Genomic DNA, 17,585 nt, shown 5'->3' on the forward strand with positions numbered 1-17,585 from the left:
GTTTCGTAGAAAATGGGAGGCCCAGATGACAGTAAGAAGAAAGTGGAAGAGTTGGAAAAGAAGTTAGCTGAGGCCATGGAAACCATCGAAAAATTGAAAGGTATTATATTACAGTTATTATGGGGGTTCGAAAGTCGATTCAAATCGATTTTACTCCATAAATAGCAAACGATAAAAGAAACTAATTTGCGTATAATAAATAATAATAACAAAATTATAATAAACCACGACATAGTTGCAATTATCTAGTATAATAACGTTAATGTTATTCAAGGATTTGTTAATAATTAATACTGATATTTCAGAGAAGTTTGCAGAAAAACCTGAAGGCAAAGAGGAGAAGGCTGAATGTAAATATGATTAATCTTATTTTGTTATTTAAAGTAACGTGTATAAATATGTTTTTGTCATAATTAATTTTCATTTATTATTTCAGTACGTAAAAAACAAGCAGGCAATCTTCCTAATAAGCGTGCTGGACGTCAAGGTATGATTAAATATTAAACTCCTTTCATTATTTAATTAGTTGTATACCCAAGAAATAAGTTCATAAGTGCGGTTCTCAGATCCTGTACCCGACATAAAAATAGTCAATTTTAAAATGAGTTTTTTACGGGCTGGTGGCTACTCTGGGACGTGGTTTAGTTTATTTACAACAAAATATTACCTTTTAACCCGTTTCAAGGCATTCTATATTGCGTGCCAATCGCCTCACAATAAGTCTTGCAATACGCGTTTCGCGGAAGTCTATGAAAATTGACGGAGCAACGCCATAATCTCAATACTTTTGCGACATCCCACAAAGCAAAAAACATAATCTGGTTATAGCGATGGTTGGAAATATGCATTGAATGTATGAACTGACCTGTAACGTAACGTGCCCCACCTAGTTTGCTCCAATCAAATTAAATATAAGTCTGAACATTGAAACCGAAAAGCGGATTTATGTCATTTTGCCGGCCAGCCACAGAATTGATAAAAGAATTGTCAAGAAATAAATGTATTTATTTAATTCTAAAGGATTGAAATAATCACTACGAGCGAGTGTAATTTTTACAGAGTTTAATAGCCAACTTTTCGAAGGATTCATCCTTCCTCATCAGGGCATCTACAAAAATATTATTTGGCAGTAGTCACAATTTCAAAGAAAAACGCACAGCGACGGAACTTAAACGTGTAACAATCAACATGTCATACCTATAAAAAAGCACAGAGAAACTTTGTTGTCACATATGAGTCACAAGTATACGTGTCCAAACGAGTTACTAAAAATTTAAATAGACAAGTGTTAGAAAAATGACACATTAAAATTTTCAGAAATGCTACACATACACTATCATGACAACACTATCAATAGAATGAATGACAGTCAACTTTCATCTTTCTAACACTTGACTATTTAAATTTTTAGTAACTCTTTTGGACACGTATACTTGTGACTCATATGTGACAAGAAAGTGGGTCAGGCGCAGACAATATTATGCTGTCAAAAGGCATGAGCAATGGCTGAACAAAGAAGCATCAAGAAGACTTCATGAAATTGAAAAGGAACGCATTCGTCAAGAAGAAAGAGGTATTATAGGAAGCACAATTATGCGCGTACTTGACATATCCCGCTGGAAAAAGTGAATAGAAATCGATTAGAATTCACTATTTAACTCGATAAGATTTCAATTGGCTTGAATAGTGAATCTTAATTCAAATTTTGTCATTAGAACTTGATAAAACGTGATAAAATACGATAAAAATCGATATAAGTCGATACAACTTCGAATTTCTACAAGATCATGATCTATCGATTTCAATTGTAATTTTTCATATCAAGTTTTATCGACTTATATCGATTTTTATCGTATTTTATCACGTTTTATCAAGTTGTAATGCAAAAGACTTGTGAAGTTAGCACCCGAAATAAATAAATATTATTATTTATAAACCTACCTATATGTAAAACGACGGCGCTAAAATTGTATTTTCCTATAACTATACCAAACAATCGTTAATATTAATATTTTGTACACGAATCGATTTTTCCTCATTTGCGGATTATGTAGAAATTCTCATAATATGGATCAAAATTATCAAAAAATAATGTTCTAAATTTGCACTCGAGAAAGAGTGTGTCTGCGCGGCCGATATCGCGTACATGAAAGAAAATTTAGCTTGCGCGAAACTTTTGTAGCGTGTGCGAAAGCAACATCATTACGTATAAAAATGTATGTATGCATAATAAAAGTAAGCTTAACTCTTAGTGATAAGGAATTTTTACGTGACTGTAACTAAAGCAATCATCCCCATTTAAGTATGCTGACACATATGGATGATTTCTTTAGTTATAGTCAGGTATAAAAGTTAATCAGTAGCGATGCAAAACCTCTCTAGAAAATTTGTTTGTTGATTTCGCATACGCTACAAAAGTTTCACGCACGCTAAATTTTCTTTCGCGTACGCGATATCGGCCGCGGAGATACACTCGGAAAGAGTGAAAATTTATAACATTATTTTTGATTTATTCTGACAGGTAATCCATATAATGATAATTTCTACATAATCCGCAAATGAGGAGAAATCGATTCGTGTCAAAAATATTAATATTAACGATTTTTTGTATAGATATAGGAAAATACAAATTTAGCGCCGCACCTCGATCAGCGATTTTCTTTTCTTGGTAAATGGAAAACGGGAAATCCGCAAGTGAAAATTCTTATGGAGATTATATGGAGATAGGGTAGGTTCATAAATAATAATATCGATTTATCTCGTGCGCTAAGAATTACTATTCAAGTCGATAAATGATCTAATCGACTTCAATCGTCCTTTTCCAACAGGGTACGAACATTAATATGTTAATTATAATGAAATTTATTTTTTAGATGCTGCACGGGAAGTAAAAAGAAACCGTCAACGCTATTACAAGCATTGAGTATACAGTGGATTTTTTATGTTTATTATGTGTAATAATAAATTGTATTCATAATAAAAAACAAAGTGTATTATTTAATAAAAACCTTTGTCAGTTGCATGCAATGGCGAATAAGTCACATTTTTAAAATAACATCTTCGAAACATATTCCATAATGAATTGTACAAATATTTATTTTTTAATCTTTAAAATATGCTCCAATATATTAGCTAGTCTGGCAGATTTTAAAACCCTATCGAAGTTGAAAAAAGCAGTCACAATGAAATACTCAAATTTATTTGTAAATATCACCAAATTATACGATTGTATAATTCATGTAAAATCAATATTATAGAAAAGATAAATTTGGCTAAATGAATATTATTTTAGTCAATGACTCTAATGCTTCCTAATAATCGCTGCGAGAAAAAAGAATTTAGGTCGAACACAGTAAAAAGAATTTTATTTGTGTGTGCTCATACTGTACAAAGATAAGGACGGACTACAATGAGAAAAAATTATAAATTATGAAATGAATTATAAAGGAGTGTACAATACTCGAGGACATATGCATAGCACGTGGATTTCTACCTTATTATTTTTATTCTCCGGGGCAACTAGGCGCACGAGACTGTGAAAGTTAAACGAAGGATAATTACCGGTTAAGCCCAGAAATTCGGTTGGGAGTGAGACGGTTTTCTAGAATGGTATGCAATTAAGGCTAATTGTTTGGAGTTATATACATTAGATTCATATATACTATTTTGTTCGCGAACTTATGCCTCTTCAATCTTATAAGAAGTGGTCGATGTTTATTTCAATAAATAATAGTATTGTACGGAATATTATACGAAACACTCTTGTAAACAATAAAAAAAGGATTTTACACTAAAGGAATAATCATACATCGGTCATTTTACTCACATTCATCGGTATACATATGTATAGGTCAAAATAACAATTAACCGTAACAATTATCCTCTACACTACAATATCTACTGTACATTTGAACAAGAACGTGTTGTGTACTACGATATAAAAGTATAATTTTATTGTTCGAATCAGCATTTTTTTTAATTCCATTACATCTATACTTATATCATTTCAATTTTTGCAAAAAAAAAAATAAATAAATAAAGCATACATACATAAACATAGGTAAAATTATAGAAAGTTAATTATGCATATTAATATTCTTTTTCATCAACGTAATAAAGTGTAATTAAGAGTCACAATATTTGTTATGTGTATGTATATCCTCTTATATTTATTTTCCTGTTTTTATATTTATAAATTCATCAGCAGTAAATATCTACTGTACATTTTTATATATTTGTCCTAGCTTATACATCACAATAACTGTATAATAAGTCACGTAGTCTACATTTTATGCAGGTACATATTTATCAAATTAAACCCAAGGAGCAATGTAAATGTGGTTGTTATGGCCAAAGTAATCATTGAGCGTGCACTCTGATGCTGTATCTTGCTTCTTAAGGGAGTCTCACTTGCAGAGTAAAATGAAGGCCTCTGGAAAATTTGTACAATCCGTAAATGAGATATTTATCAGTCAAAATAATAATAAAGAAATTTATAAATTTTCAAACTAAAAAGTTACCTTTGTTGTCCAACACAGGTCTTAACATACAAGTCATTGTTTTGACACAAATTATGGAAGCTTTGTACAATTGCTCGAGTAGGAAGGCAAAAGTGCATGGCAGCTTTGAGAGCCTGAATGTCAAACCCTTCTAAATGCTCAAAACATAAATATCCCTTTTCTACATTGTGCTGATCACAGCAGTTATGGACTCCATTGTTTTTGTCAGGAGCCAGAAAAGATTTATCTAATTCCTAAAAATTAAACTTTTGTCAAGAAAAATCATCAGACACCAGCATTTGTCAAGAAAAATCAGCGTACATTTTCTCTAACTGCTGCCATAGCACGTCCCATCTCATGCACATCACTGCATAATATTAATGAGAGCACGTAGTATCCCATCTCATTGTAAGGAATGTCAACTCCTGGAACCTGGTGACGATTAAATTATTTTTATAACTTTCAAGAACACTAATAATAGAATGGTAATAAAAATACAATTAAATTTACCATAAGTTCCAATACTTGTTCTTTCTTTTCATTTGGCGATGCTGAATTGTACAGCCAAATGTTAAGTGTCACTTTTAAAATGACTACTATCGATATTGGAAACAGTAGAATTGTTGAGACCATTCCTGCATTGTACCAGAGTGACCAGAATTTTGAACAACTCATGCCCCATCTCATTAATGAGCGATTTAAGGCAGTGGTGAACCATTTTATGCGTATAATAATTGGATTTCCAGACCAAATTTTTTCAACAGAGTCAGATAGGGTAGGTGCATACATGACTGCAATAAATATTTCATATTAAACAAGCAAAATTTATGTCAAAGTAGAAAAATATCCAGCTATACATGTATTATACATACGCTTTACTGATGAATGACTAATCCAACGTTGTTTTTTTCTGGATTCTGGTCAACATCTTGATTTTGGAGCTCTGTGTGAAAGTCAGACTGTTCACTCGCCAGTTTTGTTCAAGTGTGCAATAGCTTCTGTACAAGAGAATAAGTACAGCGATGGTCCAGAACATCTGAAGCAATGAGCTCGACTGCTGCAGCACACATTTTACAACTTGGCAATTCACAAAACAGTAGCATCTCCCGTACATCCACAACTGCTGGAATCCCTGCTTTTGTTCGCACATTTTACAACACTACACTATTACAACTATTAGCAGCACGAGAAGGGGTTTGAGCAACAAGTACGCGTACACTGCGAGGATTTATGCACAGCTGTTTACATGCGCCTATCAGAACGCACTGCAGAAGAGCGACTCTCGCGCTACGGACTATAGAAATTTATTTTCTACGCGCCGTGGTCTGAAGCTAGCCATTCGGTGCAACTTTCTGCACTTCCGGTTGCCATCCCTGCCGTTCGCTTCTGCCATGCTCACGCTGTCATAGTATATTCAACTCCTCGTAGAGGGCGCCACTTCGCTACACATTACATCCATATTATAATCGCGTGTCGCCGAGTAACAGACGAATGTCGGTAAAGTAGATTAACTACTGTAACCACTGGTGTATAATACCAAATATACTCACCGGAAGTCACGTGATCGGAGGAGACGAAAAATATCGGGAGAGGATGGAAACTCTGAACGAAATGAAATATACCGAGCAAATTTTCAACTTGCAATATTAAGTTAATAACTTAATATTCTTGAATGAACCTTTTATACATGAAAAATTAGGATACTATATTTAAGTAGATACCAACAGATTACGCATACGCGCAATAATAATGATTTAAATGCAATCGATTTTTTTAAGGTTAGGAACACATAATTTCAAAGTATATAGAGTCGCGCCGTCGACAAATCGTACTTCGTACTTTTTCTTGCCAAAGCGGCGCTATCGCGCCCCTTGATGTATATGAGATGTATATGAGATCTACGTGAGATCTCATATGCGATCTCATATTGTTAAGGATTATAGGAGCAGAGTAAAATGTAATATAGGCGCAGTGTAGTTATAATAGAGTTTATTGTAGTTACAAGAGAGATGACCACAACAAAGCACTCTCCACCTCTTAGTCTAACATACTCGAGGGCTTCCGAAAATATCACCCGTCCATATATATCGAGGGCCAGACTAGAACTGCCTATCGTGTCGCTTGATGCTCGCGCCGAGCCTATCGTCCAGAAAAACATTCATGTTTACATATCTATACACACCTTCATATATACATTATACATACTCGCTTAAGCGCTTGCGCCAGTCGTCGAATATTCTAGATGCAATGTCGAGGAATTTTCCTTAACACTCCCGCTTTCCGAGACATCAACGCTTTAAGATTTTCAACAAAGCTTAAACCTATATTCTTACATAATTTTACAAAAAGCTCCCGCGCTAATGCTTTTGTGAAGACATCGGCGAGCTGATTTTCGCTTGGTACATACTTCACATCGATCGCTCCACACTCATACTTCTCTCTAACGAAGTGATGCTGGACTTCTATATGCTTAGAACGCCTATGAAAAACAGGGTTTTTTATCAATTGAATTGCACCTTGGTTATCAATGTTTAAAATGGTAGGCTTTGTGCATGAAAATCCAACATCCCTCAAAAGCTCTCTCAACCATACGACCTCTCGCGTGGCATTGCTAGCCGAGATGTATTCGGCTTCGGTGGTGCTGAGTGTTACACTTTTTTGTCTTTGAACACTCCACGAAATTGGACCGCCACAGTAACGAAAAATGTATCCGGACGTAGATCGTCGCGTTTCTGTGTCGCCCGCGTAATCCGAATCACAAAACCCAATTAATTCGTGATTACTCCCGCTGTTTTTGAACAGTATACCGTGATTGACTGTACCTCTAAGATATCGCAAAATGCGCTTCGCTGCTGTCCAATGTGCAATCGTGTAATTATCTAAGAAACGACTAAATAAATTTACTCCGTACATCATGTCAAAACGCGTGACCGTACATAGAAACATTAAAGAGCCAATTAGTTCTCGGTAAGGCAATTTCACTGTCTCAGAATCATGTTGTTTCATCGAGTTCAGATCTATTCCCTTCTCTACAGGAGTACATTCTGTTTTGGCGTCCAGCATGTTGAAGCGCTTCAAAATTTTCCACACATACTCTGATTGATGAAGAAACATGGTTCGATTAGCCCGATCGCGTTCAATCTGCATACCGACAAATGTACGCGGTTCGCACACAGTAATTTCAAATCTTTCTTTTAGCGCACTAATTATATTAGTCAATACATTACTTTGTTTGGCCATAACGAGACCATCGTCGACAAATAATATAACATATACAAGCTCGCTATTTTTCTCGCTCACAAATATAGATTTTTTTGAGTCACACGGTTTAAAGTTTAGGTCTAACATACAATTTTTAAAGGTAATATTCCAACATCTGGAGGCTTGTTTTAGGCCATACAAGGCCCTTTTTAACTTACATACCACATCGTCAACTTCGCCTCTTATATTTAGTCCATCCGGAATGGTCATATATACTTCGTCTTCTAAAACACCGTGCAAAAAGGCCGTTTTTACGTCGAATTGGACAATCTCGTAATCTTCTTGATTAGCAATAGCAAGCAGCATTCGCAAGGCGTCATATCTAACTACCGGGGCAAAAGTTTCCTGGTAATTTTTGCCATACTCCAGTCCAAAACCTCGAGCACAGAGGCGCGCTTTACAGCGACTCTCTTTACGGCCTTCGCTGCCCGATACTTCAGGACCCATTTCGAATCGATTATGCTGTGACCGGTAGGCTTTGGTATCAGCTCCCATGTGCCGTTTTTAGCATACGTCTGTAGTTCGTCATTAATTACTGCTTTCCATCGCACAGCATCGGGTCCCGTTATTGCCTCCTGATAGGTCTGTGGATCATTATACTCGATTATATTAACTTGATACTTGCTTGGTTTTTTGATGTTGCTCCGGTCCCTCAGCTGGATCACATATAGATCTCATGTCAGTACGAATTTCAGGCATATAAGATCTCATATGCGATCTCATATAATATTTTTACGCGGGTACATTTTCATACAATCAAAATATTCAGAAAATGACGTCATAAAATAACGTTATTTTTTGTTTCAATTTGCGACACGTCCAATGACGTCATTTAATAACGTCATTTTATAATACGTCATTTAATAATGTCATTTTTTTTCAACAGGGCGGGTCAACTCTCATCACTCATCAGTCATCACGAGAGCTCGTAGCAGTCGTAGCAGCGCCCTCTTACGACGCCTTAACTTGCGAATATTAACTATCTTATCTCTTGTATTTTTTCTCTGTTTATTTTAAGCCCTTCCCACATAGTCGAGCGTATGGACATTGGACGCCCTGGTAAAAATAACTTATTAAATCCGATTCAAAAGGTAATAGGTTGTAATTGGATTTCTTAATCGGAAATTATTCATTTAAAACCAATTTAATCGATTAAAATCTATTTAATCTAATTATAACTTTTAGTCTGTTTTAATCGGATTCAATCAGTTGTATTTTTCAACAAATATAACATTTTATTTAAAAACACAACTGTTTAAATCCGATTAAGACCGACTAAAACTTATAATCAGATTAAATAGATTTTAATCGATTAAATAGGTTTTAATTCGATAATTTCCGATTAAGAAATCCAATTAAACCTTATTATCTTTCGAATCGGATTTAATAAGTTATTTTTACCAGGGCGTGTACGACTGCGTTAGGTCGCGAGCGGCTGCGTCCAAATCGATTAAGTAAAAATCTCGTGATTTTCATTGCATCAAACATAATTAAAAGTTGCACGTTTATAGAAGTATCAAGTGAACGTTCGCTCGATAACTCTGTGAAGCTGAAACTTTTACCTATAGTTGGATACAATGACAATCACTAGATTTTCACTTGGGATTTCGACGCATCTGCTTGCGGCCGAACGCAGTCGTACGCGTCCGTCCGCTGCTATGTAGGAAGGGCATTAAAGTGCCCGAGTTTAAGCCTTTATTAACCCGACAGTTTCACAGTCCATGCCACGATCTTATATACACTAGAAGTTGGCTTAGCGCGCATTCGTTTTGTTGTTGTTGAACTCTCTGAAGTTGCTTCTTGTTTCCACTGTACCCACCAATTAAATTTTTTGATAACGGTCTATCGGTCTGAATTGGCTCTGTAAGAGCTTCAATTCGATACTATCGCAATCTCCCTGTTAGAAATGGAAATCTTATAAACAAACTCATTTATATGAGATGGTGTTCCATACTGGTCCACTAATGATTTATTATTTTCAATTTTACCACAATTATACCATATCATTCCGAACAAAATTGGTAATAGGATCATGGTCAAATGATTTTAGTTTATTTCTGATGCCTTAATTATTCTTAAATAATAATGGTCTAATTCGATATCAGAATTCAAAACTGTACACTGTAGAAATAACACTTGTTGATATGCTATCATATCACGCCATCATTTTATTCATTCATGTATATTTTGTTATCCCTTATATTTTACAACTTTTTGTACACGTCTGATTTTGTACATGTTTTTTTGCACAATTGATGCTGGGGTAGTAATACATGTATTTATGATAGAGAATTGTTTTTTTATTTAAATTATTATTCAAAAATAAATTTGATTCTTAAATTCTACGTTTAATTTGTTAGTTTACAAGCAATTTTTAATCTTATTGACATTAGTAACATTTAATATTCGTTGTAAGTATACTTATTTATTTGTGTTTTTAAAAAGTATTTACGGATATTAATGAACGGTTCAATTATTACTGTAATTATTTTATTATTGATACTGATTTTTTAAAATTAAGATTTATTAGGTACAATTTTAGTAACTATGATTTTTTTATTCAGAATGTTTGATCAACAGACACATCGATAGGATTGGCCACTTTTAATGTAAGGTGTGGACAAGGGTAGTATTAATCTTTAAACTAGATGCATTTTTCATAACAAAGTACACATTTATTGACTCTGAAAAGGGGTTTAGCTAATGATAAGCTAATAATCAAGCCAAAACATTAGCTGATTGTTATTTGATTTCTGGTCAGATAATTTGTTAGGAGATAATCATTAAAATAGTTTTGTTCATAGAATATATGTTCTGTTCATAGGGTGATTATTGATAAATATTCACAATAGTATAATATATTTAGATAATTAAGCTATTAGCTGTTAAGAGAGTACCCATTGGTAACAAAGAAATGGATTGGATTGAAAAGTGAGAATTGCTTGAAATTTAGGTGACAGCTTAATTAAACTATTGAAACCCTGGCTAAAATTTTGAGACCCTTCAGAGTTTTAAACGGAAAAATTAATGATTGAAATTAGCATGTGTTCTTATGGGAAAATGCGTGTTTTGTGGTATACACCCTAGTGGAAAAAAAATGTTATAAATTGTAATAAATTGTAATAAAACGTAAAAAAATTTAAGAAAATGTAAGAAACTGTACCTTTTGTTGGATTTTGGACCTTTTTCTCATACATTTTTGTACACTTTCTTACATTTTTAGATTTGTTAACTTTTTTTTACATTTTATTACATTTGATTACATTTTATTACATTTTATTACATATTTTATTTTACCGCCTAATATAGTCAATACATTTTTTTAATTATTAATTTTATAATAAAATGTAACAATGCATAAGAAATTGTAAGAAAAAGTAAAAGGATGTAAGCAGAAGAAAATAAAAAAGTCGCCATTTCCTTATATAATATTACCCTTACAAACAATTTTTTACATTTTGTTTTACTTTTTTACGTATTGTTACATTTGACATTTCATAAAAGAGACCCAATGAAATCCTGGATCAATGGATTTGTAATAAATTGTAATAAAACGTGACAAAATGAAATAAAATGTAACAAACTGTATTAAAACGTAAAAAAGGTCCGAAATCCAACAAAAACGTACAAATTGGTACGCTTTGTTACATTTTCTTGTATTTTATTACACTTTATTACATTTTTTATTTCCACTAGAGTAAAAACAAAGAAAAATGAAAAAATTCTGAAAGATGTTAAATTTTGTTTCTGATTCATGGGTACTTTCAAATCGTTTAGAACCTGTAAGACCAAAAATAAAATATTCTGTGTCATAAGTGTACATTTTTTCCAAAAAGTCAATCAAATCAGCCTCTTATGAAACTTGTTATTGAGAATGAGAATAATGAGAATTAATTATTGTTATTTGGTATAAGTTAACTCATTCAGTTATTTTAACTAACTATATCGCGAATAAACTAAAAATAAATAGTGCACTGATTTTGACTAGCTCTTTACCACCTTAATCATCCAAGGAAATTGTATTACATATATATTGAAAATGAATTGATTATCATAACTATCAAGGTAGCACCCTAATGGCAAGTATATTTTACTAATAAAGCTGATTTGGTAATTATCAACCGATTACCCTGTTGAAAAAAAATACGTATTTTTGTATTTGATTTTTGTACATAATAAAATGATGTACCTCTGCATATGACAGATAACATAGACACATGACCTATTTTTGGTAATATTATCCGCATGGTACTTTGATTAATGCTCACCAGATGTATAAAAAGTTAAATTTATCAAGACTTTTTAATTATTTTAATTTAGAAGTGCTTTAAATTGTTATGTAATTTTGACATGTATTTTTACTATGTACATTTATCACATACTTTTTTATGCAACTGCAGTTTCACATTAGTATATGCAGAGGTACATCATTTTATTACGTACAAAAATCACATACAAAAAATACGTAATAAAAATACATCTTTCTTTTCAACGGGGTATCAGCTAATTATTAGCCAGTTATCATCAAAAACTTTTCAATGGGATTGGACCAATAAAATTACCTATCATGCTAATAAAAAGTTATAAGCATCGTAAATATTGCTTATTCAACACTTTGTCTTATGGGAATTGTATTTCTAGCGACAGTTATATTTAGATTGTATAAAAACTACCGTTTAGTTTTTGATAGAAATTTTTGTAGTAAAAGATAAAATTTGAAGAATGTTTATCATTTTTGAAAACTATGATTAGGTAGCTATAAGTAGTAGAAAGAATTAATTGAATGCACAAAAGTTACATTCAACCTCAAAACATAAGTCAAATCAGCTTCTGTATGGAAGTTTTGATTAATAATTAGGACGAACAGAATCATTTAATGTTAATGCATGATCATTATTTGGTGTATGCTTGATCATGCAGCTTCCTTAGCAAAGTATATATCGTGAATAGATCAGAGATAAAAAGTGCACTTATTTTCACTAGAGATGTAGCGACGGTACTACCTCAAGGATTGCATAACTTTTTAGAGGAGAAATCATAATTATAATACTAAGATACTGAATGGTGAGGATGGGTACAAAACTTATAGTTGCCAACATTTTACCTTGTAAAAGGTGTTTTTCTGAACTGATTTCATAACCTTTTAATTAGTTTCAATTAAACTTATAAAGAAATGTTTAAAGAAAAATTTAATTTGAATTACAGCATAGCATAGTTAAAAGTTTAGGTTTGATTTTTGCAAAATATACTACACCTGCACTAAAATGCTTTAGATAATACTTTATGCACTTTGTCTTTAACAAGTTTTAATAACTTTATTCGTAATAAGAGCAGACATTTTTGAGTTATTGTTGAAAAACCACATTTTAACCATTATTATTTTTAATAATGAACAAATAAAGTATTTGACAGCTGGAAAACCAAATCATTTGTAATAAGCGTCTCGATTATACAACAATATAGAGTTGAAAAATTTTAGGGACATGATGCTAGGAGTTACATTTTGCAAAAACTGCTTCTACGCGAAAATACGTCAGATGATAATTTATGCATTTTAATATTTCAAGCAGCTTTCAATCACGATGATTTTTTTGTAGGTGCAGAAGTTTTTGAGATATTTTAAAAAAACCATGAATTCGCCGTTATTATTGTTAAAAACAAACAGAGAAAGTATTTGCTAGGAGGAAAACCAAGTTATTTTCAATAAGCGCTATAAATAGAGCCATATCGAGTTGAAAAATCCAGGGGACAATTATAAAAACACAGAAAGGAAGCGGGCGTCTGAATTAGTACTATTGACTGTTCTGCTGCTTTATTAGCTCAGTTGGGCTTGCACTGAATGATTATCTTCTTGGAATAAGAATATTTTGGAACTACAGGCGGTTTTCTACCAGTGTCAGCTACTAAGCATGGGCTTCAAAAATTGCATGTAACTGCATAGCATATGCATATTCCACCCTATTTGCAGCGATAAAGAAACGCCTGCAAGTCGTGAGATGAGAAAAAACTCGAGCACTCGCGCTCCGCGCAGAGTGTTTACTCGCCATTAGCTGATCAATTAACCTAACCTGATAAGACATAGCACGGCCGTTTTTTCATTCAAAATTATTACCGTTGGGTGTACAGCAATCAAGCTTCTTTACGTCTATGATACAACAGATGAGTCAACAGGACATATGATTTAAATTCTTTTATATTTGTAATATCTATCAAGTAGCCTTTGTAATAATTAAAGAATCGTATGTATATCTATAGCTATGACTGACTGAAATATATTGCTAACTGAATCCAAAATTTATACTTGATTATTGCCTTTGTACTCCAGTTATATCGTCACGCAAAAACCGACTTTTTTCATTTTTTGATGTTTCTTTCCGAATCTGCTTCATGAAATAACTTTAAATAAAGTGGTGTATATAATTCTAATAATCTTTATTAACTATGTAGGTATTTCAGATAAATCTTAAGCAATTTACTTTTATCAACTTTTTCAATAACTTTATTAGAGAAAACTAAAATCTCAAAACTAAAAAATTGCTATAAAAATAAAACACGTCTACAAAATGTAAAAACGGACTATTTTTCCATCATATCAATAGGCGTGGCAGCGCCTCGATGGCAAGTATAAGTTTTTTATACACGTGCCATCGGGCAGCAGCGCGACCCTATTATACTTTGAATTTGCTTTTTAACCTAAATGCGTTTTATTGTCTCCAATGATTTCTTGTCTGATAAGTCTACGATGCTTATGTTTGAGTAATGTATCTTGAAGATTTTAATGAGACCTTTCTAATGATCATAAGATTTTGCTTCAAAAATTTCTCTTTTAGCAAAATAATTATATTGAAAATTAATTTGCGATAATTTCTTAAAATGTTGGCTATGCGATTCTCATCTTTTTAAATACAACAATACAAGAATATGTCATGAGATAATAGGTTACATAAGGTTAACTTCAGCAATCAGTGCAATATGCTATACTACGCCGCGAATGTCTCCAGAATATATTATTTATGTGCAACTCTAATGGTAAAAGAGTGAGAGAGGTGTCCGCTAAGCATCGCTGCCTTTTACGAGACGAATCGCAATTGCAAAGAGCCGAACGTACGGAGTAAGCACCTATCTACACAAAGATTCTCAGAAAAGAGGACCAAATTTTTCAGGCTAAAAGTTATCTTTATCTAGTTTTTTCTTGCACCGTTTACGAATATTAATTTGACTGTCTACTATTAAATACTAATGCGATTGCAGCAGGCGATTGAAAAAAACGGCCAGAATTGATCAATAGGAAAGGCGTTGTCTTTCATCACGACAACGATAGACCGCACACATATTTAATGACTCGTCAAAAATTGAGAGAGTTTGGCTGGGAAGTTTTGATGCATCCGCCGTATAGCCCGGACTTTGCCCCGTCAGACCGTCAAGTTTTTCGTCCAGAAACCTCAAAAATTCTAAAGTGACGTAATTATGGTTTTGCCAGAAAAGTGGCAAAAGGTCATCGATCAGAATGGCACATCTATCATTGATTAGTGTTCAAAATTTATATTAAAAAATTTACCTTGAAAAATATATAAAAACAAAACGAAATTACTTTTTCCCCAGCCCCTATAGCACCTGATATTTTGGCAATATCGCCTTAACATTGCATTGTCAGACTCGCTAGATTCGGCAACATTGCCAGTGTTCAGAGCGACAATGCTGCAACCATTAGACAATGTTGCCATGCACTAAAATGTTCGCTTTTTCATTGCAAAGTTGATTTTCTTTCACAAATGTCCCAGTATTTTGGGAAAATTGTCTGAAGATTGCTTTACCAGATTTCGCAATATTGTATGGAACCTCATTAATATTGCTGCAATTATCCAGGGAACACTGTTAATGAATTAATATTTAATTACTATTACATTAAAATTGAAATATTTTCGTATTATTATACAAATTTTTATAATAATGCGAAAATAATTTAAGGTACCTTAATTACCAAAATGTGGGTCCCTTATGTTGCCAAAATATCAAGCACCATAGGGGATAGTAGACAATTAAATCAGGATCCTAGTAGAAAATTAGGGCTATATTGTTCATCAGAATTCCGTTGAATTTTCTGGCGGGTTGACAGAATCTGTGACAGAATCTTGACACAAAGCTGGGAGTATTGCGATGGTTATTGGGCACAATTCAGTTGAAAATTCTGATGGAGATAGAGAGAGGCAATCTGAAACTAGGAGGTTAAGATCACTATGCACATAGTAGTTTGTTTACAACTCGATAACTACATTTATTCAAAAACTCTGCTAATAAATCAATTCGATTTCTTTAGTATTCTAATCTGCTTCATTCAAAAGAACCCTATAGAGTGGAAGCAAATGACTATGCGCCCAAATTTTACAGCCGTTCTATTTGATATAACTGCTAAAATTTCCGCACTATTACGAATCGCCAAAGTGCGTACAAAAATTCGATACACCCTAATATACATGTACTCATATGAAAATATATAAGTATATGGACATTTATTGTGTTAATAAAATTAATAACATACTTCGATTAAAAGAAATTGACGCGAAAGAAGATTGTTCAGAACAACTATTAAAAGTTAACAGACAAAGCAAACTAAGATTTACATCAGCATTTGCAGATTCGCCAGATTCGAAAATATTGTACCAGGATTATATAACCTTCGGAAAATTTTCCTGCAATATTGCTGTAAGGCATCATGTCCGTTTTTGGATTGCATTTCCAAAAGACAAAAAGCATATTGTGTCAATATTGCTCGAATATTATTTGTAATATTGTCTCAATATTGTAAAATATAGGCAAAATACTATAGTTAGAAAAATTAAATAAACGTTTTCAGGGGCTCCCATGCCCTATTCGGGGACTACCATCCGGATGATAAAATGGGCATGGGAGCACTTGAAAAAGCTTATTTAATTATTTTAATTTGATGTTTTTCGCCTATGTTTTACAATATTGCAAATAATCTTTGAGCTATATTGCCACAATATGCTTATTGTCTTTTGGAAATGTAATCCAAAAACGGCCTTACAGCAATATTGCATGAACATTTTCCGATGGTTATATAACCCTGGTACAATATATTCGAATCTGACGAATCTGCAAATGCAACCTTCAGACAATATTGCTGGAAGATTGGGTGCTATATGGGTATATATATATGTTATATATTGTACCCGACTTCCAAAAAAATTTCAGCGCGATTTCTTCATTTGGCTTCGAGTTCTAGCTGGTCAAAGTTGAGGTTTTAAGCAATTTTTGCATTTTTTGCCTATTTTCAATGATTTGTAGCTCATAAGGGATGCATTATTAACTAAAACTACCCAAATACTTTTTTAATAATATTTTCTGAATTAAAAAAAAACTTTTCAAGCCCTATATATATATGGGACGTTTCACGTCAACCGGACCATCAGTGCACCCAAAATTTGGGTTAACCTAACAAGACGTTTGAGGTCTCAAAATGATCGTCTGGTCAAGGGCTTTTGAAAAAGTTCTGGCCTTTTCAAAAATCCAATGTGGCGCATAAAATATGGAGCCTGAAAGCCACGTTTTCATAGCACATTCAACAAAAACAATAGTAAAAATGTTCTAATTTGTGAAATATCCCACCAAAAAGCATGTACAACTCATGATAGGACATATTATTGACAATGCTAACGGAATTCAAAAATCAAAAATGGCGGAATCAAAATGGTGGACATTATACCTCCACCAAACCCATTTTACCGCAACAAATGATTTTTGATCAGTTTCAAGTATCGATATGGGGGTTTTCAGGGTCATTGAATCTTATTTTAACCTCGACAT

The 17,585-nt window shown here is 33.1% G+C and overlaps 1 protein-coding gene across 6 annotated transcripts in view; it reads left to right on the forward strand.

Annotated features, from left to right (window-relative positions):
* Positions 1-9,684: 9,684 nt before the first annotated feature.
* The window catches only part of LOC100119226 (glycogen [starch] synthase), a 489,541-nt gene continuing 481,640 nt past the window's right edge, over positions 9,685-17,585 (forward strand). For 2 of the 6 annotated variants that reach the window (XM_031930249.1, XM_031930203.1), the window contains exon 1: positions 9,836-10,171. The gene's annotated coding sequence lies outside the window, so the exon portion shown is untranslated. Of the gene's footprint in view, positions 10,172-17,585 lie in introns of all 6 variants that reach the window. The other 4 variants (XM_032601246.1, XM_031930050.2, XM_032601245.1 and 1 more) reach the window with 4 other exon arrangements.

Source organism: Nasonia vitripennis (assembly GCF_009193385.2).
Source record: "Nasonia vitripennis strain AsymCx chromosome 1 unlocalized genomic scaffold, Nvit_psr_1.1 chr1_random0003, whole genome shotgun sequence".
Classification (NCBI taxonomy): Eukaryota; Metazoa; Arthropoda; class Insecta; order Hymenoptera; family Pteromalidae; genus Nasonia; species Nasonia vitripennis.